The following is a 25,304-nucleotide window of genomic DNA, read 5'->3' on the forward strand; positions in this document are numbered from 1 at the left end:
CCGGGCTGACATGGCTAGTCGTGAACCCAAAGTGGCACTACCTTACAGGGACAGGCATACATGACCCAGCAACGAACGTGTCGGTCATCAGTGAGTGAATCCAGGCTGTAGCACTGGGCTAGCAGGACTCCGGTGAACCGGGCTGTAGCGGGCTAACAGGACTCCGGTATTCATCGCGTGACATTTCCCCGAAGGGACAGACACAGGAACGAAGAAGGACACATGCCGGCCAGCCTAAGTGTTCCGGAGCAGTAGCAAGCTACCATGGCTCAGTGGAAACACCAGGAGACATTTCCCGGTAAGAGAGGCTACTAAGGATAAACAACTAGATAGTCAGATCCCACACATACCAAGCATTTCAATAACATACACACAATATGCTCGATATGTGCAAATACAACATGGCATCACAACATGACTCTACAACTCAAGTATTTATTCATTAGGCTCCGAGGAGCGAGATATTACAAACATGGGTCTCATGACCCAACAATCAGAGCATACAAGTCAAAGCACAAGCGGAAGCTTAACATGTCTGAGTACAAACATCTAGAAATGAAAAAGGCTGAGAAGCCTGACTATCTACCAGATCCTGCCGAGGGCACAAGATCGTAGCTGAGGTAACAAGCTAAACATCGAAGTCCACGTGGAACTACTAGTGAGACTGAAGTCTCTCTGCAAAAACATAAATTAAGCAACGTGAGTACAAATGTACCCAGCAAGACTTACATCAGATCTAACTACATATGCATCATTATCAACAAGGGGATGGTGGAGTTTAACTGCAGCAAGCCAGCTTTGACTCGGTGGCTAACCTGAACTACGACTGCAAGTAACTCTTTTGAGGTGGCGCACACGAGTCCACATATTCACCATATCAATACACCACTATGGATTCGCTCCCGTCTCCCTACGAGAACGCCATCCATAGCACTCACGCTTATCTTGCGTATTTTAGAGTATCCACTTTCACTTGTCTATGAACTGTACAAGGGGTCCAAGTTTCCATATCCGAGGAATCCGGCTATTCGAATAGATAATGATAACCCTGCAGGGGTGTACTTCTTCACACACGCTCTCGCCACTTACCGCCCTGTACACGTCATGTACCTCGACAACCTTCAAGCGGAAGCCGGGCGAGGGAGTCGGCCACGACCTGACTAACCGAACAAGTCTCTAGTCCAGGTTTATCGCCTATTCGGGTTCCATCCGCAAGGAGATCCGGCCGGGGTGTCGCTTACGGCCCCAAACGATGTGAGCAGGGTTCCCAAGCCCACCTCGACGGGTGGATCTACGCTTGGTACACCGTGCCACTGTGCCTAGTCTGTCCCAAGCCCACCTGTACCGGGTGCCACTTGGTAGACTACTAACACTACCTACAAACACCAGAAACTAGTTGCAACTCCTGGACAGAGATCATGTTGATTAATAAGTCGAGAGGGGTCGAGTTACCGGAACCCAATGTGTGGTAGTAACTGTTCATGGATCACAAACACAGAACTTAGTTCCTGAGGTCGGCTGCAATGAGACAACCCACCATGTACTCCTACATGGCCTCTCACCGCTACCTTTACCAAATCGTGTTCACACACTTAGCTCACACACAGTAGGACATGTTCACATGCCTCTGATTCATCCCCGATGAATCAGACTTGACTCAACTCTAAGCAATAGCAGGCATGACAAACAAACATGAATGAGTAGGCACAACAGGGCTCAAACAACTCCTACTCATGCTAGTGGGTTTCATCTATTTACTATGGAATGACAGGTCATGCAAAGGATAAAGGGGTTCAGCTACCGCAGCAAGTAACAGTTGAATCGTTGTTGTCCTAATGCAGTAATAGAGAGCAGGAGCGAGAGAGTGGGATTTTATCGGAATGAACAAGGGGGTTTTGCTTGGCTGGCACTTCTGAAGATAACATTGAGTCTTCATTAGTGTCAACGATCACATCATCGGTACAGCGTCTACCGAGGGGGAACAACACCGGCAAGCACAGAAGAAACACGATCAATGCAATGCACAATATGATGCATGCTATGACATGGCAATATGAATGTGTTTTGGGCTAATGCACCTAGCTATGATTTAAATGAAGTTGGTTTGAATACATGATTCAAATTCCAACTCCATATATGATTATTTAAATGCCCTTTATTTGTTTTGTCCAAAACAGAGGACAAACATTGTTTAAACATGCATGAAAATGGTACAGATGGATTCCTTGAATTTTTCTGATAATTTTTCATATATAATTTATTTAATTTGGAGTTATGGTTAATTTTCTATGATTTATTGAAGTTTATACAATTTTCTGGAATTAATAAATCATTTTCTAATTTATTTTAATTCCAGAAAGGAACTATTGCGTCAGCATGACCTCATGCTGACCTCAGCAGGTCAACGGGTGCCGTCCAGGTCAAACTGACCTGTGGGCCCTGCGTGTCAGTGTCTGGACTAACTAACCTAATTAAAATTAACCCTAACTAACTTGGTTAGCCGGGCGGGGCCCGCATGTCAGTGGCTCATCTAATTAGCTAAGTTAATTAACACTAACTAACCTAACACTAATTAAGCAGGCGCCTGGGCCCACACGTCAGGGGAGGTCAAACCCCGGGCCGATCAGGTCAAACCTGCCGGCGACTTGTCGCCGGCGACGACAGAAACGGCGGGGCGGCTCGGGATTGCGATACAGGGACCCATTCGAGGCGCCGTTGGGCTCTACGGAAAGCTGGCGATCCCGCGCATCCAACGGTGCAACCGAGGCGAGCTGGGGTGGCCGGAGCTCACCGGAATAAAGCTCACGGCGGCGCCGGCGTTCGGGTGAACTGGGTTTCGGGGTTAGGGAGCACGACAGGAGGCAAAGAGGGGTGTTACGACCTCCTGGGGTTGCACTGAGCACGGCCGCGTGCTCGGTTGCAGCTCTAGTCAACGGTGGCTACGGCAGCGACATGGCCGGCGGCGAAGAGCTCTCGGCTCCGGTGGATATTGGCGTTAGCGGAAGAAAAAGTGCTAGGGGAGGGAGGGGATTGACGCAGCAGCTCACAGCGGATCGAACGAAGGGGTTGGTGAGCTCGGGGGCGTCCTCGTTGCTGCGAATCGAGCGGCGACCATCGGCGGCGGTTGAGGATGAAGACGACGGCGTGGAGGTGATGCAGAGCTTCCTGAGGGGCTTGGCTTGGTGGGGAGGAAGAGAGGGTCGAGGCGGAGCTCCTGTGCTGCTCAAGGGGACGAGGGAGGGGCCATGGCCGCGGTGGTGCAAGTCAGCGGCGGCAGGCGCGTTCGGTGATGAGAGGGAGGAAGAGCAGAGGAGGGGAATGAGCTCGGTGGGAGAGGGGAGAGGCACCAGAGGGTTTGGGGGAGTGAGGGGGAAGGTGCTGGGCGTCTCCGTGGCGCGGATTAGGACGAAGGGCGGCCTCCAGCGCGAAGCAGGAGGTGGCCGGGGCTCTCGGTCGCGCGCCACGCCTCGCCTCTGCCTACTGGCAGAGGAAGACGACGAGCGGCGAGGTAGGTGGGCTGGGCTGGTCAAGCTGGGCCGCAGCTGGGCTGCCAGGTAAGTCTTCTGCTCTTTTTTAATTTTTCTGTTATGTTTTATTTTTATTTAATCTTTTGCCACTGTTTTGAATTTAAAATAATTCAAACAATGCCAAAAGCTCCTCTGAATATTTTTATTTTGCTAGATGGACTTTTCCAAAAGCTCATAAAATATTTCAGGGGTATTTGAAATTATATTCTAATTATATGAATATAATTCAAATTCAAATAGCTAATGATTTAAATTCAAAGTCCCAAAAATAAATCCTTAAAAATGTTCAATATTTTTGTTGGGACCAGAACCCTTGCCAAAAATTATCAAACATTTAAGAAGAGCATTTTGGAACAAATGAATGAGATTTTAGGGTTTTTGCCCTTCTTTTATTTAGGGTTTTGGGGCTTCCAATTTCCCTCAGTTCAAGTTTCAGAATTTAAACATGATGCAAACACCAGGCAGTACCAGAGGCTAGGGATGTGACATGTGATGTAGTAGAAATTTGAAACGGGGGCTAAGTTTGTAAATTTCCTCGCATTTGAGACAAGCGCGCCCTGAATACATGGTTCCCCCCTTCCTCTCTACCTCCCTTTTCCCCATTCGTACTCCGTGGGGGCCAAAACACCCTCTCCACCCCACCCTCCTCCGTCCGCTGCCGTCCGCCACCCCATCCACCACCGTCCTCCTCCACCATGCTAGAGCTAATACCCCGACGCCACCGTCCTTTACAAGAGATTGACCTCTCTCATCCACGGCTTCGGACCGGGATCCTTGCATCCCGTCCTCTCGCTTCATCCCCGACGTTGTCCACCTTGCCGGCTCCGCTCCTACGACTGTCTCGTCCACCGCACCCCGCCGCCACCGTCTATCCTCCTAGATCTGCTTCCACGCCGCCGACAGCCATCGCTACCGCATCACCGTCAAATTCTCAGCAGATGCGTACACGACGCCGCACCAGAGGCGGTACTCTTTCATATCTGCTCAACTTATTTATCACAGCAAGAAAATAGATCGCCAGTTGTCGGTGTCAAAACCGGTGGATCTCGGGTAGGGGGTCCCGAACTGTGCGTCTAGGCCGGATGGTAACAGGAGGCAGGGGACACGATGTTTTACCCAGGTTTGGGCCCTCTTGATGGAGGTAAAACCCTACGTCCTGCTTGATTAATATTGATGATATGGGTAGTACAAGAGTAGATCTACCACGAGATCAGAGAGGCTAAACCCTAGAAGCTAGCCTATGGTATGATTGTATGTTGTGATTGTTGTCCTATGGACTAAAACCCTTCAGTTTATATAGACACCGGAGAGGGTTAGGGTTACACAAGGTCGGTTACAAAGGAGGAGATATCCATATCCGTATTGCCTAGCTTGCCTTCCACGCCAAGTAGAGTCCCATCCGGACACGAGACGAAGTCTTCAATCTTGTATCTTCATAGTCTAACAGTCCAGCCAATGGAGATAGTCCGACTGTCCGGAGACACCCTAATCCAGGATTCCCTCAGTATCCCCTGAACCAGGCTTCAATGGCGATGAGTCCGGCGCACAGTATTGTCTTTGGCATTGCAAGGCGGGTTCCTTCTCCGAATACATCACAAAAGAATATGAATACGAGGATAGTGTCTGACCCTGCAAAATAAGTTCCACATACCGCCGTAGAGAGAATAATATTTTTGCTAATCCAATTTGCTGACTTGTTTTGGCAGCATGACATTATGTCATGGCCTGGTGATTATTCGAACCGTTTTTCTTCAACCTGCCCCACACATAACGCGAGGAGGTTTCTTGACACGTCTTGTCAAAGCAGAGACCGTGTTCCCCCAATTACAGGATTCTCATTAATGCGGTCGTGGGTAACCCAACCGTGTCTAGGACTCCTAGATTATAGGCAAGTCCTAAACGGCTATGGAGAGGACGCTTGATATTCACCCTCTTTATAAAGGGACAAGGTTTTCGCTTTTTCCCTCTCGTGCTCAGTCGAACCCTTCCCCCGCCTCGAGTTCCAACACCCAAAGCCCAGGTTAGGTGCTCCGGATCTTCAATCATGTCCGGATCCAGCCTTCAAGGCCGATGGATGCCCTTCTCCATGATGGAAGAGGACATCAAGAAGTTGAGGGAGGCCAGATACCCGACCGTCGAGGTTTCGCATCGGTTTCCTGCTCGAGGGCAGGTCGTCCCTACTCCCGAACCCAACGAGAACGTCGTGTTCGTCTCCCACTTCCTCCGAGGCCTAGGCCTCACTCTGGATCCCTTCGTCAGGGGTTTGATGTTCTATTACGGGCTAGATTTCCACGATCTAGCTCCGGACTCCTTTCTCCACATCTCGACATTTATTGTCGTGTGTGAGGCCTTCCTCCGCATTACTCCTCACTTCGGCCTGTGGCTCCAGACCTTTGAAGTGAAGCCGAAGATGATCGAGGGGCAACATGCAGCGTGCGGAGGTGCATCAATAGGCAAGATGGCAGGAGCTCCATGGCCGAAAGGTTCCTTTCCAGAGGTGTCCGAATTATGGCAACGGGAGTGGTTTTATGTCACAGCTCCCAGAAGTGCCAAGTGGGCGGCTGCCCCCGCTTTCCGCTCGGGCCCCCCATCACAACTAATGTCATGGATTAGTAGAGGTCTGAGCTGGTCCAGCCAAGGACGTGCCTATACTGCAAAGCCGCATTCGAGATCTCTTCGAGGGAGATTTTAATTTGGTCGTGGTAATACAAGTTATGTTGGTTCGTCAAGTCCAGCCTTGCAAACGCCGACCCCTTCGCTTGTGGGAGTTCAACCCAGAAGGACCGCGTGCCATTCAAAGTTTCCACGGCCTGCCGCACGAGGAGATGTACAAGTCATTGTTCGGACCTCAAATAGAGTGTCCGGATGCTACTGAGGACGTGGGCCTGAGCAGTAACCGCGCCGCCGAACAAGTAAGAAATCCTCTAGCCGAACACACTGTCATTTACTCATCATGAAGTTATTTCTGAGAGTTCGCTCTTTGACCAAGACTGGCTAACAAAGGCGAAGATGATTCGGTGTTCGGCCCCCCTTCTTGAGGGTTTGGAAAATCCGGTATTGGAAAAGATGCTCGAGCTTGCACCTTGCCCGGAGCCCTCGAAGGAAGATACAGGGGGGGAATAATATGGGCGGAAGCGGGCCCCCATCACTGCCAGTTCCAACCAAGGGAATGAGCGCCTCCTTAAAGGAGGATAACCGGGGGAGGAAGAGGACTGCTTCCGAGGATCCGAAAGCTGAGGCCTCCAAATGAGAGAAGAAGTCTCCAATAGAGGGCCCTGCCTTGGGGGGTGCTCTTGCTGCACAAAGTCCGCGGGGGGATCAGCCCTCCAACGAGTCGTAAGTGATCCAAAAATAAGGTATACTATCTTTCTTCTGAGAAAATAACCGCCGCATATATCTTGTAGTTCGGGTCTTAGCCCTTCTCAGCTGAGCTCGTCTTCGGGGGATCTTCTTCCAGAAATGATGGAGAATGAACCGCCTCCCCCAGACTCCTCCGCTCAAGAAGCGAGTGACCCCGAAGTGTCGTCACGGAGGGCCTCTCCGGACCCGGTGAGGTCAGAAGATAATCCCATAGACTCCCGAAGTCCCCAGCGTCCGGCTCCCGAAGAGAGCAAACAAAAGAGTCCAGCACCGTCTGGTATGCGGTCGGACGTTCTGAGGGAGCTGTTGGGGTGAGTGGCCATCTCAGAAGAACACTGTACGCTGATGGGTACGGCGATGGAAAGAATTTCGTCCACCGAAAGCGGATTACATGAAGCCTTTATGAGTCTACTGACAGGCTTTGAGGTACGTGAAATAATATGTGATAGTACCGCACATGTTAGGTCTGTCCTGTGTAGATAGTAGCCCCTGAGACTCTGGTTGTCGTCGATAACGGCGGCGAACAGAGGATCATAGTCCCAGGCAATAACCAGACTGCCTTTATGTGCAGGTGGTGGAAGCTCCAGTGGCTAGCCGGACTAGTGAGTTTGCCGAATTAAAACGGCAACTGGATGCGGCAGACGCCAACATCGAGCTTGTTAACAAGCGGCTTGACGAATCACAGGGTAAGTAATGTTTTCTGGTGAATGTCACACAATAAGAGCAGCATGATGCCAATATCTTTAATATGTTGTGACTGCAGACGGAGCTGCCACTGTGGAGACCCTTCAGGCGGAACTCGCCCGAGCCAAGGAACAAGCGAGGGTTAGTAATGCGGCTGCTTTGAAGGCGGCCGAAGAGTTAAGAGCCGAGAAGGCCGCCCATTGCGAAAGCAAAGAAAAGATGGCCAAGATGGCCGTAGAATTAAAAGGCACTGCCAACCGTTGCTAGTTCCTTGAAGAAGAGAACCGAGTGAAGGCAGCGGACCTTGAGAAGGCCACTATGGCGACCAAAGACAGTCGCTCTGCTATGAGGGCGAAGAAGGAGGAGCTGCGCAAAGCCGGGGATATTGCGGCTAGGAAGCCCTTTCTGCTACGGAGGAAGTTCGAAGATCCGCTGTATGCCCCTCTGGATCGGCTGTGGAGTTCGGCACATGCATATATGGACTTGGCGGCGAGCGCTGTCGATGCGGTCGAATACTTCCAAGATCAATCAGATCATGAAGTGGACAAGCTATTTTGGTCGCAATTCAACGTTCCAGAGTGTTCGCTTCCCTTGACTGATCAGCTAGCCGAATGGGCCGAACTTAATAGGTTGTCCGGACTCGCCATGAGGTCTGTTGTAGATCATTTGTGGCCGGAGAAGCCAAAGCCGAACAGCTATTTCAGCTTAGTGCAACAGTTCCTTGGTGTGGTGCCGCGCATCAACGTGATGAAGAGGTCGGCGTGCATAGAAGGCTCGCGGATGGCCTTTGCCCGTGTCAAGGCATACTGGGCGGAGATGGATGCTACCGCTGTTGCGGCACAAGGTTCAGCCATAGGCCGAGTAGCTGCCGAGCACTATTTTGAAGAGGTTCTTGAGGGTGCTCGTTTGATAGAGTCCGAGTGCTAGAAGAATATTTTGTTTGAATGACATGTATTCCCATTGTAAACACAATGTTCTTATGAAATATAGTAAGGTTGTATTTATACTTTTGTCGGAAAGTAATGTGATGCCTCCTGTGCGGCCGTTTGTGTATATATGTATATAACCTGAAAGATTGCAGTCGTCGGCTTCAACCCCCACACATATAATGCGAAGGTGCTCGCAAAAAACGCGTGTTCACACTTAACCCAACGTCTTGGTCCTATTAAGGAGGTGATAGCGCAACGAACAAGGCAACCGGACTATAATGCTTTAACACTTTCACTTAGCCATAGGAGTTTGACAGTGGGGCTACTAGATAGCCCCTGGTGGCTCCGCACTCACCCGATCTCGGGGTGCGTACATGCCTGGCCGGAAAACAACCCTTCGTTAAGGCGGAGGAATTCTAACATTCCGATAGGTCATCGAGTGGTTGACCAGTCTCACGCTATATCATGACAGTCAGTTTTCGGCTTTCTCTACTAAGGTGCTCGTCCGGATGAACCAGGGCACAATCACAGTAGTTCTCCTGGTGCTGCCTTAGCCGATAAAGCAGAACGTAAGGCACCAAAACACAGGAGCCGGGCAAACCCAACATTTGACCAAAGACAATGATTCGGAGCTGATGCATATAAGGCCAAACTCGCAACGCCGAACACTCCCTAAGGTATTCGGTCTTTATGGTATAAATCAGGCCTAAATAGTGCCCTTTGTAAGAAGCCCCTTGTGTCCTGGTACGTGCATTATTCTGACGTGGCCACATGCCAAGACGTCAGCATCCTTCTCAATTGGACTGAGAATTCGAGGGATGTGTATCAACAAGAGACAGTAAAAAAGGTTTACGCAGGGTCTTAATCTAAAAAGAATCCTTGGAGCAGGTCCCTGCTGCACGTCTGCGCCTGTGTCTCCGTTGTGCCGTATCCTGGACGGGTGTAGCACGATGATCATCTGTAAAAGCGAGGAACTTAGGTGAAAAAGTTGTCGTGCAAAAAGATAGTTTTTAAAGAAACCATGCATAACTAAAAATGAGTAGAAATTGCCACTTGTCTGCGCGTGTTGAGCCCCTTGTATTTGTAATAGGGGTGTGGCCATCAATCTGGTACAAATTACATATAGCAGCGTCGGACTCATCTAACCGCGTCCGTGGTCTTGACAACCTATCAAATGCTTTAGTTGGTGAGGCCGTTTTTAGTGTGCGGCTGCCAAGGCAGTCGCATTCTCTTCAGCGCGCAAAGATCTCTTAATACTTCCGTTCACTGTAATGATGCCGCGTGGACCGGGCATCTTGAGCGTCAGGGAAGCGTAATGTGGTATTGCATTAAAGCGAGCAAAAGCTTCGCGTCCAAGTAGTGCTTGATAGCCACTTTGGAATGGAGCGATGTGGAAGGTTAAATGTTCGCTACGGAAGTTATCGGGGAAGCCGAATATAACCTTTAGTAGCAGGGAGCCCATGCAAGGTGCCCCTGGGCCTGGCGTTACTCCTTTAAAGGTAGTATTGCTATGGCAAATTTTCGTTGGGTCTATCCCCATTTCGCGGATTGTATCCTGGTATATCAGGTTGAGACAGCTGCCACCGTCCATCAGGACTCGTGTGAAGTGGTATCCGTCAATTATTGGGTCTAATACCAGGGCAGCCCATCCTACACGCCGGATACTTGCTGAGTAATCATGATGGTCGAAAGTGATCGGTTGAGACGACCAGTGGCAGGACTCCGCGGTGATATGCCCTTGGGCATATTTTTCTGGGAGTGCCGTTTTGTTTCTCCCCTTGATTACGTGTAACACGTTTACTGTTTTGACTTCTGGTGGAAATTTCTTTTGTTCCCCAGTGTCTTGCTTGAGAGGCTCATCCTCGTCTTCGCTTGGTGTATCCTCCCCCTTGTGTACGGCGTTGAGCTTGCCGGACTGCTTGAAGACCCAACATTCTCTGTGGGTATGATTAGCGGGTTTACCAGGGGTGCTATGGATCTGACATATTTGGTCCAGAATTTTGTTTAGGCTGGACAGTTCGTCTCTGGCGCCTTTAGAGGGTGGCTTTTGCTGACCTGGCCGAGAGCTTTTGAATCCGGCGTTTACTGCCGTGCTCTCCGTGCTGTCTTCTTTATTCCGGCGTTTGTTATTGCTGTCGCGCCGTGATTTCCTGTTTCCATCTCTAACTTCAGATGTACTGGGGTCGCTGGTGCTGCATCTAGCTAGCCAGCTGTCCTCACCCGCGCAAAAGCGGGTCATGAGGCTAGTTAATACTGCCATTGTTCTCGGCTTTTCTTGGCCGAGGTGTCTGGCGAGCCATTCGTCACGGATGCTATGCTTAAAAGCTGCCAAGGCTTCAACGCCCGGACAGTCGACAATTTGGTTCTTTTTAGTAAGAAACCTGTTCCAAAGCTTTCGGGATGACTCTCCGGGCTGTTGAGTTATATGACTCAAATCATCCATGTCCGGAGGTCGGACATAAGTCCCTTGAAAATTTGCCTGAAAAGCGTCTTCGAGCTCTTCCCAGCTTCCAATGGAGTTTTCGGGGAGGCTTTTAAGCCAGTGACGAGCTGGCCCTTTGAGCTTGAGGGGTAAGTACTTGATGGCGTGGAGATCGTCTCCTCGAGCCATATGGATATGGAGGATATAGTCCTCAATCCAGACCCCAGGGTCTGTTGTTCCGTCGTATGCCTCTATGTTTACGGGTTTGAATCCCTCTGGGAATTCATGGTCCAGCACCTCATCGGTGAAACGTAGGGGGTGTGCGGCACCCCTGTATCTAGGTGTACCGCGTTGTTCGGATGTTTGTTGTGTTACATCGTATGCTGGGGCACGCTTGCGTGGTCCATAGATGGATCTGGTTGCGCCGTCCTTTTGGTGCGAGCCCTCGCGTGGATCGCGTATTGGCTTGTGAGTGGCGTTGTTTGCCGCTCTATGTTGGCCGTGAGGTCGTCTATCCGGCCTGGTGGCCGTTTTGATTTTTGGTTGTGGGGGGTCTAAGGCCTCCTCATCGAATTCAGGTAGCAACTTCCGCTTTGGGTAGCTCTTGGTGGGGCGATTGCCGCCGTACTTCGCTGTTGTGTTGAGTACTTTACTCCATCTGATTTGGAGTGTGTCCTGCGCAGCCTTGAGCCTTTGCTTCTGCTTTTTCAAACTCCTCGCGGTGGCAACAAGCCTTTGACGGCCATTCTGCTGCTCCGGGTGCCTGTCCGGCGTTATGTCGTCCGGACTATTATCTTTGACAGAATTGGTTTGTTCGGTTTGATTCTCCGTATTGCCGTGGTCCGGCAGTGGTTCGCCCTGCTCCAACGCTGGGTCTGTATGATCGTTATTTCTGCCGAGGCGGGATTTGGGGCGGCACTTGCACCGCCGCTTTGACTGCTTCTCGAGGGAACAAGCCTTCGGTGCGTCCTTCCGTTCCTCGTCGTTGTCTTCTTTTGGTGTGTCCACCATGTATACATCATATGATGAGGTGGACGTCCAGCGCCCTGTGGGCGGTGGTTCCTCTTCGCCTCCCGCATCGTCGTCCATACTGTCGATGTCTTCGGAGTCGAAGTTGAGCATGTCGGTTGAGTCATCGACAGTGGCTATTAAGTGGGTGGTGGGTGGGCGTCGAATTTCTTAGTCGTCCGCATCCCAATCCTGTTGGCCATAATCCGGCCAGGGCTCTCCTGACAAAGAGAGAGACCTTAGTGAATTCAGAATGTCACCGAAGGGCGAGTGCTGAAAGATATCCGTGTCGGTGAATTCCATGATCGGTGCCCAATCGGATTCGATTGGCAGGGGCGCGGGCGGTTCGGAGTTAGAAAAAGAGTCCGACACCTTGGAGTCACGGGCTGCGCAGAGGATTGTGCTGGTGTTCGGCTCGATCACCGTTGAGACTGCAGCCCCTGAGGCGGTGTCTAACCACCCATCCTTGATTAGCGCAGTTGGTTTCGAGCTAAGGGTCGGAGCTGATGCGGGCGCGGCCTCTGGGGTACTGTTCGGTGGCAGAGCTAGGTCATACCCATCGCGATAGTGCGGCGCGCCCGGCTGTGGCTCGAATCCGTCGAAGATCAAGTCTCCGCGGATGTCGGCCGTGTAGTTCAAACTTCCAAATCTGACCTGACGGCCAGGGGCGTAGCTTTCAATCTGTTCCAGATGGCCAAGCGAATTAGCCCATAGTGCAAAGCCGCCGAACACGAAGATCTGTCCGGGGAGAAAAGTCTCACCCTGGACCGCATCACTATCGATGATAGTAGGAGCCATCAAGCCGGACGGCGACGCCACAGAGGAACTCTCAATGAAAGAACCAATGTCGGTGTCAAAACCGGCGGATCTCGGGTAGGGGGTCCCGAACTGTGCGTCTAGGCCAGATGGTAACAGGAGGCAGGGGACACGATGTTTTACCTAGGTTCGAGCCCTCTTGATGGAGGTAAAACCCTACGTCCTACTTGACTAATATTGATGATATGGGTAGTACAAGAGTAGATCTACCACGAGATCAGAGAGGCTAAACCCTAGGAGCTAGCCTATGGTATGATTGTATGTTGTGATTGTTGTCCTACGGACTAAAACCCTTCGGTTTATATAGACACCGGAGAGGGTTAGGGTTACACAAGGTTAGTTACAAAGGAGGAGATATCCATATCCGTATTGTGTAGCTTGCCTTCCACGCCAAGTAGAGTCCCATCCGGACACGAGACAAAGTCTTCAATCTTGTATCTTCATAGTCTAAAAGTCCGGCCAATGGAGATAGTCCGGCTGTCCGGAGACCCCCTAATCCAGGACTCCCTCACCACTACTTTACTCTGATTTCTTGTCTTGGTTGCGAAGTTGCCTTTGTCCGGTTTCCACCTTCAGATCCGCCATGGCATGCTCAACACTATACTCCCAATGCTTATGGTTTTCCCCTTTTATATTCCACACTAGTTAAATCACAGTAGACTGATTTCAAAATTGGGTCAGTCGATTTTCAGAGCTCGCCGGAGTTCGCCGGTGCGATCGAAGGGGCTCGGGTGGTTGTGGGGCCTCGCCGAACAAAGAAAACTCGACACGGGTGGGGGTTGGGGCAGGGGTGGGGGTGGGGGCGGCGGAGGAACACAGGCGATGGGGGCCGGTGGTCCGGCCGGCGGCCCGTGCGGTGTTCTGTATGGGAAGAATCAGAGACGAGGAAGAAGAAGGGTAAGGAGATGTAGGATCTTCATCCAACCGCCTCAAATGGTCGAGAGACAGCTGGGAGTTGCATTCTTAATGCGCTCTGGTTCATCATGTGTGGGCACTGCGCAACCAACATTTTATTATCCAAAATCTACTTGCTCTTCTTTACCATGTTCCTCTTCCGTTCTTCTTTAATATGTACTATCTCCGTTCCCAAATACAAGTCTTTGTATAGATTCCACCATGGACTACATATGGAGCAAAATGAGTGAATCCACACTCTAAAATGTATCTGGATACATCTGTATGTGATCCATAGTGGAAATCTCTACCAAGACTTATATTTTGGAACGGAGGGAGTATGATAGTAGTACAGTATGTTCCTTGTACTGAAGATGAGCAGGGACATTTGCAGTGTAGAGGTCTATACGGTCGGTTGTGATGGACACTTTGAGCCTTTTTGATTCGTAGGATCTTGTAAACATAGGAATAGGATTTGTAGTGGCCTGCCCACTTGAATCCTATAAGAATAGCAAGGAAATGCGGGGAGCTGTGTCGCCTTTGAGAGTTACACTGATATTAACAGTACCACACCTTCGCTTGAAGAGATCTGGTATCCGAAGCCTTTCTAGCCGTACCGGCAATAGTAGCACATATATTCCAGCAAGTTCCACTTTGCTAATTTTACTCTAATGCTTAAGGTTTTCCCGTTATATCTACACTACGAACTGTGTAGCTGCTTTGTGTCGCACTAGCAGCAGTCCACTCTTGAAGCTAAACACTGCAATGACTTACAAAATTGGCACCAAGGCATTGAGTGCCATTTTGGATGCAATGAAACTCATACGCTCCCCACCTGTTGATTCTTGTTCAGAATATAATCCTAATGACTATTCTAACCTCGAGGAGTCAAAGGCAGATGGCCTGTCCTGTTCACCCATTAAGGTGCCTGTTCTAATTTGGCAATGTTTTATTGATTGCGGGTATCTTGCGTATGTTGTCTTGCATTTCTTCTACTTTGTTGCACCGCCATCTGCTTAGTTTACTCATCATATATGTCGAGATGCCATGCCCATCCATTATCAATACATATTCCATCTATCATCATGCCATGTTTTTCCACTCAAATGCTGTTCTTGTGCATCAGACATCAAAAAGGAAGAGGGTGATTGCCGAACCTGAAGGAGCACCAGCAAAGTCCTTGAAAAACGTGGTGGTGCCGGAGAAATCAGACAGCACCCCACTTATATTGGTTGTACAACCAGTGACACAAAACATAGGACCTACTCCAGCAGACTGTACCCATACTTCACTGGCCACACCACTAGCCCCACCACACATGACCTGCACTCCAGCAAAAGGTATACCGATTTCATTTGCCATAGCACCAGCAGTACCACAGAAAAATCCCACTCCAGCAAAAAGTACAGCAAGTCCACCGGCCGAAGACCTATCCCGAATCAGAGACGAGGAAGAAGAAGGGTTAGGAGACGTAGGATCTTCATCCAACCTCCTAAAATGGTCGAGAGACAACTAGGAGTTGCATTCTTAATGTGCTCTGGTTCATCATGTGTGGGCACTGCGCAACCAACATTTTATTATCCAAAATCTACTTGCTCTTCTTTACCATGTTCCTCTTACGTTCTTCTGTAACATGTACTCTCTTCGTTCCTAAATACAAGTCTTTTTATAGATTCCACCATGGACTACATATGGAGCAAAATGAGTGAATCTACACTCTAAAATGTATCTGGATACATCTGTATGTGATCCATAGTGGAAATCTCTACCAAGACTTATATTTTGGAACAGAGAGAGTATGATATTAGTATAGTATGTTCCTTGTACTGAAGATGAGCAGGGACATTTGGAGTGTAGAGGTCTATACGGTCGGTTGTGATGGACACTTTGAGCCTCTTTGATTCGTAGGATCTTGTAAACATAGGAATAGGATTTGTAGTGGCCTGCCCACTTGAATCCTATAAGAATAGCAAGGAAATGCAGGGAGCTGTGTCGCCTTTGAGAGCTACACTGATATTAACAGTACCGCACCTTCACTTGAAGAGAGCTGGTATCCGAAGCCTTTCTAGCCATACCGGCAATACTAGCACATATATTCCAGCAAGTTCCACTTTGCTGATTTTACTCTAATGCTTCAGGTTTTCCTGTTATATCTACACTATGATCTGTGTAGCTGCTTTGTGTCGCACTAGCAGCAGTCCACTCTTGAAGCTAAACACTGCAATGACTTACAAAATTGGCACCAAGGCATTGAGTGCCATTCTGGATGCAATGAAACTCATACGCTCCCCATCTGTTGATTCTTGTTCAGAATATAATCCTAATGACTATTCTAACCTCGAGGAGCCAAAGGCAGATGGCCTGTCCTGTTCACCCATCAAGGTGCCTGTTCTAATTTGGCAATGTTTTATTGATTGCGGGTATCTTGCATATGCTGCCTTGCATTTCTTCTACTTTGTAGCACCGCCATCTGCTTAGTTTACTCATCATATATGTCGAGATGCCATGCCCATCCATTATCAATACATATTCCATCTATCATCATACCATGTTTTTCCACTCAAATGTTCTTGTGCATCAGACATCAAAAGGGAAGAGGGTGATTGCCGAACCTGAAGGAGCACCAGCAAAGTCCTTGAAAAACGTGGTGGTGCCGGAGAAATCAGACATCACCCCACTTATATTGGTTGTACAACCAGTGACACAAAACGTAGGACCGACTCCAGCAGACTGTACCCATAATTCACTGGCCACACCACTAGCCCCACCACACAGGACCTGCACTCCAGCAAAAGGTATACCGATTTCATTTGCCATAGCACCAGCAGTACCACAAAAAAATCCCACTCCAGCAAAAAGTACAGCAAGTCCACCGGCCGAAGACCTATCCCAACTGCAGAGACGGCCAATTCCTGCAGATTGGAACCCCATTCCATTTATTCCCAGTTTAAAAGACAATGCTTTCAATGTTGTTAGGGACTACGTGCGTATATTCCCATCATGGGAAGATTATTGTGAAGACAAACACCATTTTCACATCTTCCTGTCCAACTTACGTGTAATTGCTATTATTCATGGTTATTATTTTCCTGTTTTCTGCTGATTGAACACATCAATGATTTACATTACATTGTTGTAACTAGGCGAGGGTCAATCTGGATAGTCATGACGAGCAAAGCTTGCTTGTGCTTTTCAAGGAAGCATTGCAGCAGTATCAGTGTTACCCGAGGAAATCACACTTTGATGGCAAGTATATAAACAAATTTCCGGTGAAGTCTCCTGTGCTAAATTTAGAAGACATTGAATGGAAAAACCTTGTTATCCACTGGTCTCGTTCCCAGGATGAGGTACTATCTATGAAATCACATGACAATTTGAACTTCTACTTTTCCGCATGTGCCTTACGGATCTTTTTTGCAGGAAATCTGCTCGAAGAAGAATTTTGGTTTGACAAGAACGACAGGATATCACAAATATGCTGCCCGCTGCTTTGCTCTTGTTAGTACCTGTTGTTCTGTATCACTATACTTGCATACATACCTGGTTCATTATGTGACAGTAGTATGCATGATAGCTTGCTTATCAATTGTTCGCTCCAAATTATCTGATCTGTATGAATGGTTACATTAGTGTAGAATATATCCAATGCCAAAGTTTTTTTAGCTCTGCATTGTTCTTGTAAGTACATGATGTCCTTTATCAGTGTACTTATAATGACAGGTAGTTGTTCATGTACCATCACTCTGCAGCTTATTTTCCTTTGCCCTCCATTTTCTACACATCAGATCTATATTTACTCTTACCATAAGGTTGGTACTGAAGAATTTTAGTTGTGCATTGCGCTTGGCTGTACCTTTTGCCTGTATTGCTGCACTTACATTTATAGCTACTTGGTTATGTAGCATCACTCTTCATCTTATCTTAAATATTCTCCATTTTTCCGTATATTATCACATCTATATTTACTCTTAACAAAATGTAGAATAAAGACAATGCTTTTGAAGAAGATTCTGTGGTAAACTTCTTGAATTGCCCCCCCCCCCATCAGCATGGACAAGGCCTTTATAGAGCGTGTCTTCACCAATAATGTAAGTTTGTCCATCTCAAGCCTTCAAACTTTGTTGTATATATTTGGTTAGGCATGACTATAACAGCTGTTTACTTTTGGTGTTTGCATCAAATTGCTTGTTTAAAGTTTATTATGTAGTTCATAAACAAAAGTTTGTCCTTTCTCAATTTAAGTTTTCAGTTGTAAAACCAAGTTCCTTCTTCATACCATGTAAATTAAACTATACAGAGCAAGTGATCTTCTTTTGCACTGCATGTATGCTCCTGTTCTTCATCCGTAATCCAGTGGTGTGGTGAACCTACTCACTACAGCATAATGTCATATTATGTAATGTCTTAACTATGAATAATGTCATATCATTCTACTATTATTTAAACCATCTCTTTATTTGCCAATCTGAAATGGAATAAATTGACAGCACACTAACCATTGATACTTACGAGTTCTTGATCTGTAATCCAGTGGTGTCGTGAAGCTTCCAACTCCTTCACAATGTCATTTCCTGCCATGTCTTGACCTGAACAATACCATATTGTGTTAATGCAATTTTAAATTGTGTCACTTTATTCGTTAGTAAGAAATGTGATGAATTGTCAGCACTGATACTTTTATGTGCAAAACCTGTCATCTGTCTGCTTGTTTATCTTTCAGAGTGAGGAAGATATAAGTGTTGAATAAGCATAGTCTCATCATCTTGCTCAGCTGCTTGCGCTGCAGCTCCCCAGCAGGGCTAACCTTTCTTGAACTCTATTGAAGTGCTGTCGGTTTTGTATATATTTTGTCAGCGTGTTTATTTGCACTGGTGGCGATCTTTGATGCCCAGTGTATGTAATCTGCTATCTGCTTGTGCTTTATTATCATAGCAGCGAACTTTGATGCCCAGTGGATGTAATATGCCGTAATTTCTTAATTGTATAGTCTAGGTTTTTTCTTATTCATGATGCTGCAGTTATTTTACTGTATATATATCATGTCTTCGCAGTAAACCGGCCAAACCGTAAAATTACGGTACATAATCAGGCCGTCATGCAATCACGATGTAGGTTGGGCTTGAAACATGATGAACAGCTCACGGGCCGGCAGCAGCCCGAAATGAACCCCGACCCATGATTGTGTGAATCAAATCACGGGCTTTTAACAGGCCAAAATTGTCTCGGTCCTTGTTTGGCCCAATCAAATATCGGCTGCGAGCAGGCCGGATGCAAACCGTGCCGTAGTTAGGCCCAACTATAGGATGGGCTTTTAATAGGCCGAAATTAATATAGGGCCGAAATGTTAAACGGGCCCTTAAAAGGCCAAAACTAATATCAGGCCGAATTACTAAGTGGGCCTTTAGCAAGTGGGCCTAAAAGCATAGTGTCCAGTTGATGGGCCGAATCTGATATGGGCCATAATTGAGCCCAAAGCCTCTTAAAGGGCCGGACCTGATCTGGGCCGTAATTTGGCCCAGAACGTGGTAGGCTTTTAACGGGCCAGATCTCATATGGGCCACTATTAGACCCGGAGCGTGGCAGGCCATTAATGGACCGGATCAAATATGGGTCGGCATTTGGCCCAAAACATGGCAGCCAGTTAATGGGCCGACCTACTAGGTTCCTCAAAATCTTATGGGCCTATAGCTGGGCCGGCCCATTAATGTCGGTGAAATCTCATGGGCCTTTAGCTGGGCCGGCCCATTATGATCCGCAAGAATCTTGTGGGCCTTTACCTGGGCCGGCCCATTATGGCACACAAAAATCTTGTGGGCCTTTACCTGGGCCGACCCATTATGGCCCGCAAAATCTTGCAGGCCTTTAGCTGGGCCAGCCCATTATGGCCCGCAAAATCTCGTGGGCCTTTAGCTGGGTCGGCCCATTATGGTCCGCAAAATCTTATGGGCCTTCAGTTGGGCCGGCCCATTTAAACTTGATGGGCCGGTCCACGTGTCAACATATCATAGGCGCGTCTCGCCCATTGGATGAGTGACACCTGGGCCAACGCGGACCTGACACGTGTCTCCTCCAGCCAATGATGATTTTACACATGGAAAATCCCCATTGGTCGGGGCTGTTAACGGGTTATCGTTTCCAAAACCCGACCCGATAGCTTAACGGCGTTCCGTTACGGTGGATGCCACGTGTCGGTCACCCTTGATGAAAGCACTTCTATGACGCGCCATTTATCGTCATGGAAGTGGACACTTCCGTGGTGTTAATTTTGGTAATGTCATGGAACACTTCTACGACAACACAGGTATGACTATCTTGATTCTGTCATAAATTTGTCATGGATGTACAAGCATGACAAAAAACGCGACCTACTGTGACAAACACGTATCATCACGGAAGCGTATTTTTTTGTAGTGATATTATTCCTCAGAAGGAAGGGGAAACCCTACGCAAGTACATCCAGAGATTCAGCCGGGTGCAGTACAACATCCCTGACGTTCATCCCGCTGCTGTGATCAGCGCGATCCATCAGAACGTGCGCAACCGCAAGATGCATGAAGAGCTGGCGATGACCAAGGTTAAGGATGTGGCCGAGCTCTACGTTCTGGCCGATAGGTGCGCTCGGGCTGAAGAGGGAAGGAAGTACCCCGACGAAGACGCCGATGCGGAAACCGACTCTACCGACGAAGACGCCGCCACCCCGATGAAGAAGGGCCAGCGTCGCAACAGGAAACGCAAAGGTAAGGCCGTGCTTGCTGTTGAAGGATTTGACGACACCGGCGCTACCAAGAAGGTCAAGGCAGACGCCCCTGGCAAGGAGATTGCGGGGTGTGCCGCTTGCCGGGCCTTGGCGACTACCGACAAGCCAGGAAGCTCCGGCAAGCAATACTGCAAGATCCACCGCACCAAGGGCCACGACCTCCAGAACTGCCGACAAGTCGAGCTGCTTGCTGAGCAGCAAAAAGCTGAGTACGAGAGGCGGGACAAGGAGAGGGACCAGGATGGTGCCAAGGGATCCGGCAAGAAGCATGGCGGCCAAGGAGGCCGCCGCGGCAAGGACAACCAGCAAGAGAGGCCCTCCTGGGGCCGTGACAAGAAACAAGAAGACGATGATCACGACGAGGACGACGAGTCCGATGAGCAAGGGTTCCAGAAGGCTACGGAGGCCATGTGCGTCGATGGTGGTGCCTCGCTGCATACTTCTCACCGCCAGCTCAAGCAGTGGGCGTGTGAGATTATAGCAGCGGAACCGTCGTTCGACGCTCAGAAGCCGCTAAAGTGGTCCAGCATGCCCCTCATCTTTGACGCCGAAGACCACCCTGACCGCACAACCGCAGTCGGGTGTTTGCCATTGTTGGTCTCACCAACGATACACAACCTCAAGGTGAACAAGATGTTGGTTGACGGCGGGTCCGGCCTAAACTTGATCTCGCCCGTCATGATCAAAAGACTGCAAATTCCTGATGGAGACCTCGAGGAAACGGGTACGTTTCAAGGGGTCAATCCGAGGAGGAGCCAGCCGAAGGGGAAGATCACACTGCCTGTGACGTTTGGAGGGGAGTTGAACTACAGAATGGAGAGGATCACCTTCGACATGGCCGAGATCCCCTTGCCCTACAACGGGATCCTCGGCCGCCCGGCACTAGCCAAGTTCATGACAGCATCACACTATGCCTACAACATGCTAAAGATGCCTGGGCCGTTGACCATCATCTCCGTCCCCTCCGACAAGAAGGACGCGCTGATCTGCGCCGACCAACTCTACCGGGAAGCAGTTGCAGCAGCTATCGTCAAGGCGCCTGCTCCTGCCGCTGAAGGCCCGGGAGGGAAGAAGAAGCCCGGCAAGACCTCTTGCACCCACTCCGGCAAGTGCTCCTCCTCGGAGTGTTGTGCTACCGTCGAGGACGTGCCAGAGAACTCTACCGACAAGAGCAAGAAATCCAGAGCTGAGCCACCGCAGACAAAGAAGGTGCCCATCAGGGAGGATGGCACGGGAGGGGCCTTCACCATAGGCTCCACCCTTGACAGCAAATAGGAAGGCGCGCTCGTCACCTTCCTGCGGGCGAATGTCGACGTGTTTGCGTGGCAAGCATCCGACATCCCCGGTGTTCCCAGGGAGGTGATTGAGCACCACCAAGTTGTCTGCCCTCATGCGCGGCCCGTCAAGCAGAAGTTCAGAATGCGGGCTCTGGAGAGGCAGGAGTTCATCATAGAGGAGATCAGGAAGTTGGAAGCGGCATGTTTGGTGAGAGGAGTGCTCCACCCGACGTGGTTGGCCAATCCGGTAGTGGTGCGCAAGGCGAATGGGAAGTGGAGGCTGTGTATTGACTACACAGATATCAATAAGGCTTGTCCTAAGGACCCCTTCCTGTTGCCGCGCATCGACCAGATTGTTGACTCGACGGCCGGGTGTGATCTGTTGTCATTCCTCAACGCCTACTCGGGCTACCACCAAATCTTCATGACAAGAGAGGATGAAGAAAAGACAACATTCATCACCCCATGTGGTACGTATTGCTTTTTATGGATGCCTTTCGGGTTGAAGAGTGCTGGCTCGACGGGAGCAGTCCAAATTGGTTTTGAACCTCAGCTCCATAGAAATATGGAGGCATACATGGATGACATAGTGGTCAAAACCAAGGACGGGCCCACCCTTGTGCAAGATCTGGAAGAGACATTTGCCAACCTGCGCAAGATCAACCTCAAGCTGAACCCTAAGAAGTGTGTCTTCGGCGTTCCGTCCGGCAAGCTTCTCGGGTTCTTTGTGTCGCGGCGCGGGATCGAGGCAAACCCGGACAAAATCAAGGCTATTGAGCAGATTGAGGTGCCTAGGCGGATCAAGGATGTGCGTCGGCTCACCGGCTGCGTCGCCGCCATGAGCCGATTCATCTCCAAGTCCGCCGAGCGCACCCTTCCTTTCTTCAGAATCTTCAAGAAGGCAGGCCCAATGGAGTGGACCCCATAAGCTGAGGCAACATTGCAGGATCTAAAGAAATACCTTTCCTCCACGTCGATACTGGTTGCGCCTAAACCACAAGAGCCGCTGCTGCTATATCTGGCTGCGACGAATCAAGTGGTCAGCGCCACACTGGTGGCACAGAGGGAGGTCAACGAGGAGGCAGTGAAGGCAGCGGAACCAACGGATGGCAAGCCAAAGATTCCCCCGGCAGGGCCTGGTGCCGGCAAGGCACATCCCCCGATAGAGTCTGATGCCACCAAGGCAGTGCCTGCGCCGTCGAGTGAGGTGGTGCAGAAGAAGAAGATGACGCAGCACCCGGTTTACTTTGTTAGCTCCCTCTTGCAGGGGGCTAGGTCGAGGTATTCCGGTGTGCAAAAATTGCTCTTCGGCCTCCTTATGGCCTCGAGGAAGCTGCGTCATTACTTCCAAGCCCACAAGATCACTGTCGTCACCCGCCTCCCATTGCAACGGATACTGCATAACCCAGATGCGACCAGAAGGATTGTGGAATGAGCCTTGGAATTGTCAAGCTTTGGTTTAAAGTTTGAGAGTACCTCGACAATCCTGAGCAGAGTCTTGGCGGAGTTCATTGCATAATGGACATCGATACCTGACGAAGAAATCCAGGAGACCACTCTCCCCGGCATGGAAGCAGACCGCGACTGGATCATGTACTTTGATGGGGCTTTCTCGCTACAAGGCGCCGGTGCTGGTGTGCTGCTCGTCGCACCCACCAGAGAGCACCTCAAGTACATGATCCAGATGCACTTCCCCAAGGAGATGTCCACCAACAACACTGCTGAGTGCGAGGGATTGCTTGCCGGTCTCAGGATCGCGGCTGACCTCGGGTTAAGAAGCTCATCATCAGGGGTGACTCGCAGCTCGTTGTCAGACAGGTCAACAAGGATTATCAGAGCCCATTGATGGAGGCTTACGTAGATGAGGTGAGGAAGCTGGAGGAATGCTTTAACGGTATCCAAGTGGAGCATGTCCCCCGAATGGAGAATGACATCGCTGATTACCTGTCAAAGCATGCTGCATTCAAGCTACCTGTGGAACCAGGTACCTTTTTGCTCTGGTTAACTCAACCATCCGGCGAACCATCAACAGGGCAGAACAAGCGGAGGAAGTCAGGTCCCGGCAAGTACTTTCCAACCAAGCCCCTGGGGCTGCCGGCAAGGGTGCTGCCGCGGACGCTGAGCCTGCCCAAGAGCAACTGGCTTTGGCAGGGCGTCAAGCCCTGGCCATAGAGATAGCTACTCCCATGGCGGAAGAAATGCTCGTGGTCCTTGCCGTCGAGCCCCAGGCTCCAACATGGGCGTAGGATACCGTCCAATTCCTCCAAATAGGGGAGCTTCCTGAGGAGCAGGAAGAAGCGGAGAAAGTAGCCCGTCGGTCCGCCCTGTACCAATTCGTCGATGACGTCCTGTACAGGAGAAGGCCAAACGGCGTGAAGTTGAAATGCATCCCCCGGGAGGAAGGACTGGAGCTGTTGGCAGAGATACATGGAGGCATATGTGGCTCCCACATAGGGTCGAGGGCCCTTGCCGGAAAGGCGTCCCGGCAAGGTTTCTTCTGGCCCACCGCTCTCCAGGATGCGACGGCACTAGTAACCAAGTGTGAAGCATGTTAGTTCCATTCAAAGAGGCTTCACCAACCAGCTCAAGCCCTTCAAACAATCCCTCTCTCCTGGCCATTCTCGGTCTGGGGCCTCGATATACTGGGCCCTTTCCCCATGCTGTCGGGGGCTTTGAGTACTTGTATGTTGCAATCGACAAGTTCACAAAGTGGCCGAAGGTGGAAGCAGTGAGAAAGGTGACTGCTCAGTCAGCTGTCAAGTTTTTCAAAGGACTGGTCTGCCATTTTGGTGTGCCAAACAGAGTCATCACCGACAACGGCACGCAGTTCACAAGCCACACCTTCATGCAATACATTCAAGACCTCGGCAGCAAGGTCTGTTTTCCTTCCGTGGCACACCCACGGAGCAACGGCCAAGCGGAGAGGGCAAATGCTGAAGTGTTGCGAGGCCTAAGGACAAAGACTTCTGACAAGCTATGCAAGAGCGGAAGGTGCTGGATTGATGAATTGTCGGCGGTTCTTTGGTCGATCAGGACGACGCCAAATCAAGCCACCAGCCAGACACCTTTTGCCCTGGTATGCGGGGCAGAAACAGTTCTCCCCACGGAACTCATATACGGGTCACCTCGAGTGCTCTCTTATGATGAGCTTGAGCAAGAGCATTTGCGCCAAGATGACGCGACACTCCTTGAGGAAGATCGTCTTCGGGCGGCTGTGAGAGTAGCGCGCTACCAGCAAGCCTTGCGCCGCTACCATAGCCACAAGGTTCATGCCCGAAGCTTTGAGGAAGGCGACCTTGTTCTTCGGTGCGTTCAGTCGGCCAAGAATTCCAACAAGTTGACGCCAAAGTGGGAAGGCCCTTATCGGGTAATATGAGTCACCAGGCCCGGCGCAGTCTGCCTGGAGACCAAAGATGTTGTCCCAGTGAGCAACTCCTGGAACATCGAGCATCTTCGGAAGTTTTACCCATAAGGCGCGGCTTGCCGGGCCTCCCGGCAAGCCGCCTTTTGTACAAGCTTTGCCGGCAAGGCATGTAACCCTTTGTACAAAGCTAGGCGCAGACCCAGAGCATAAATGAATGAAGCGCTGGCGCCCTAAGTTATAGCATGCATGCTAGGTCGAGTCTCTTC

The sequence above is a fragment of the Triticum dicoccoides genome, chromosome 5A (assembly GCF_002162155.2).
Source record: "Triticum dicoccoides isolate Atlit2015 ecotype Zavitan chromosome 5A, WEW_v2.0, whole genome shotgun sequence".
In the NCBI taxonomy this organism is placed as follows: Eukaryota; Viridiplantae; Streptophyta; class Magnoliopsida; order Poales; family Poaceae; genus Triticum; species Triticum dicoccoides.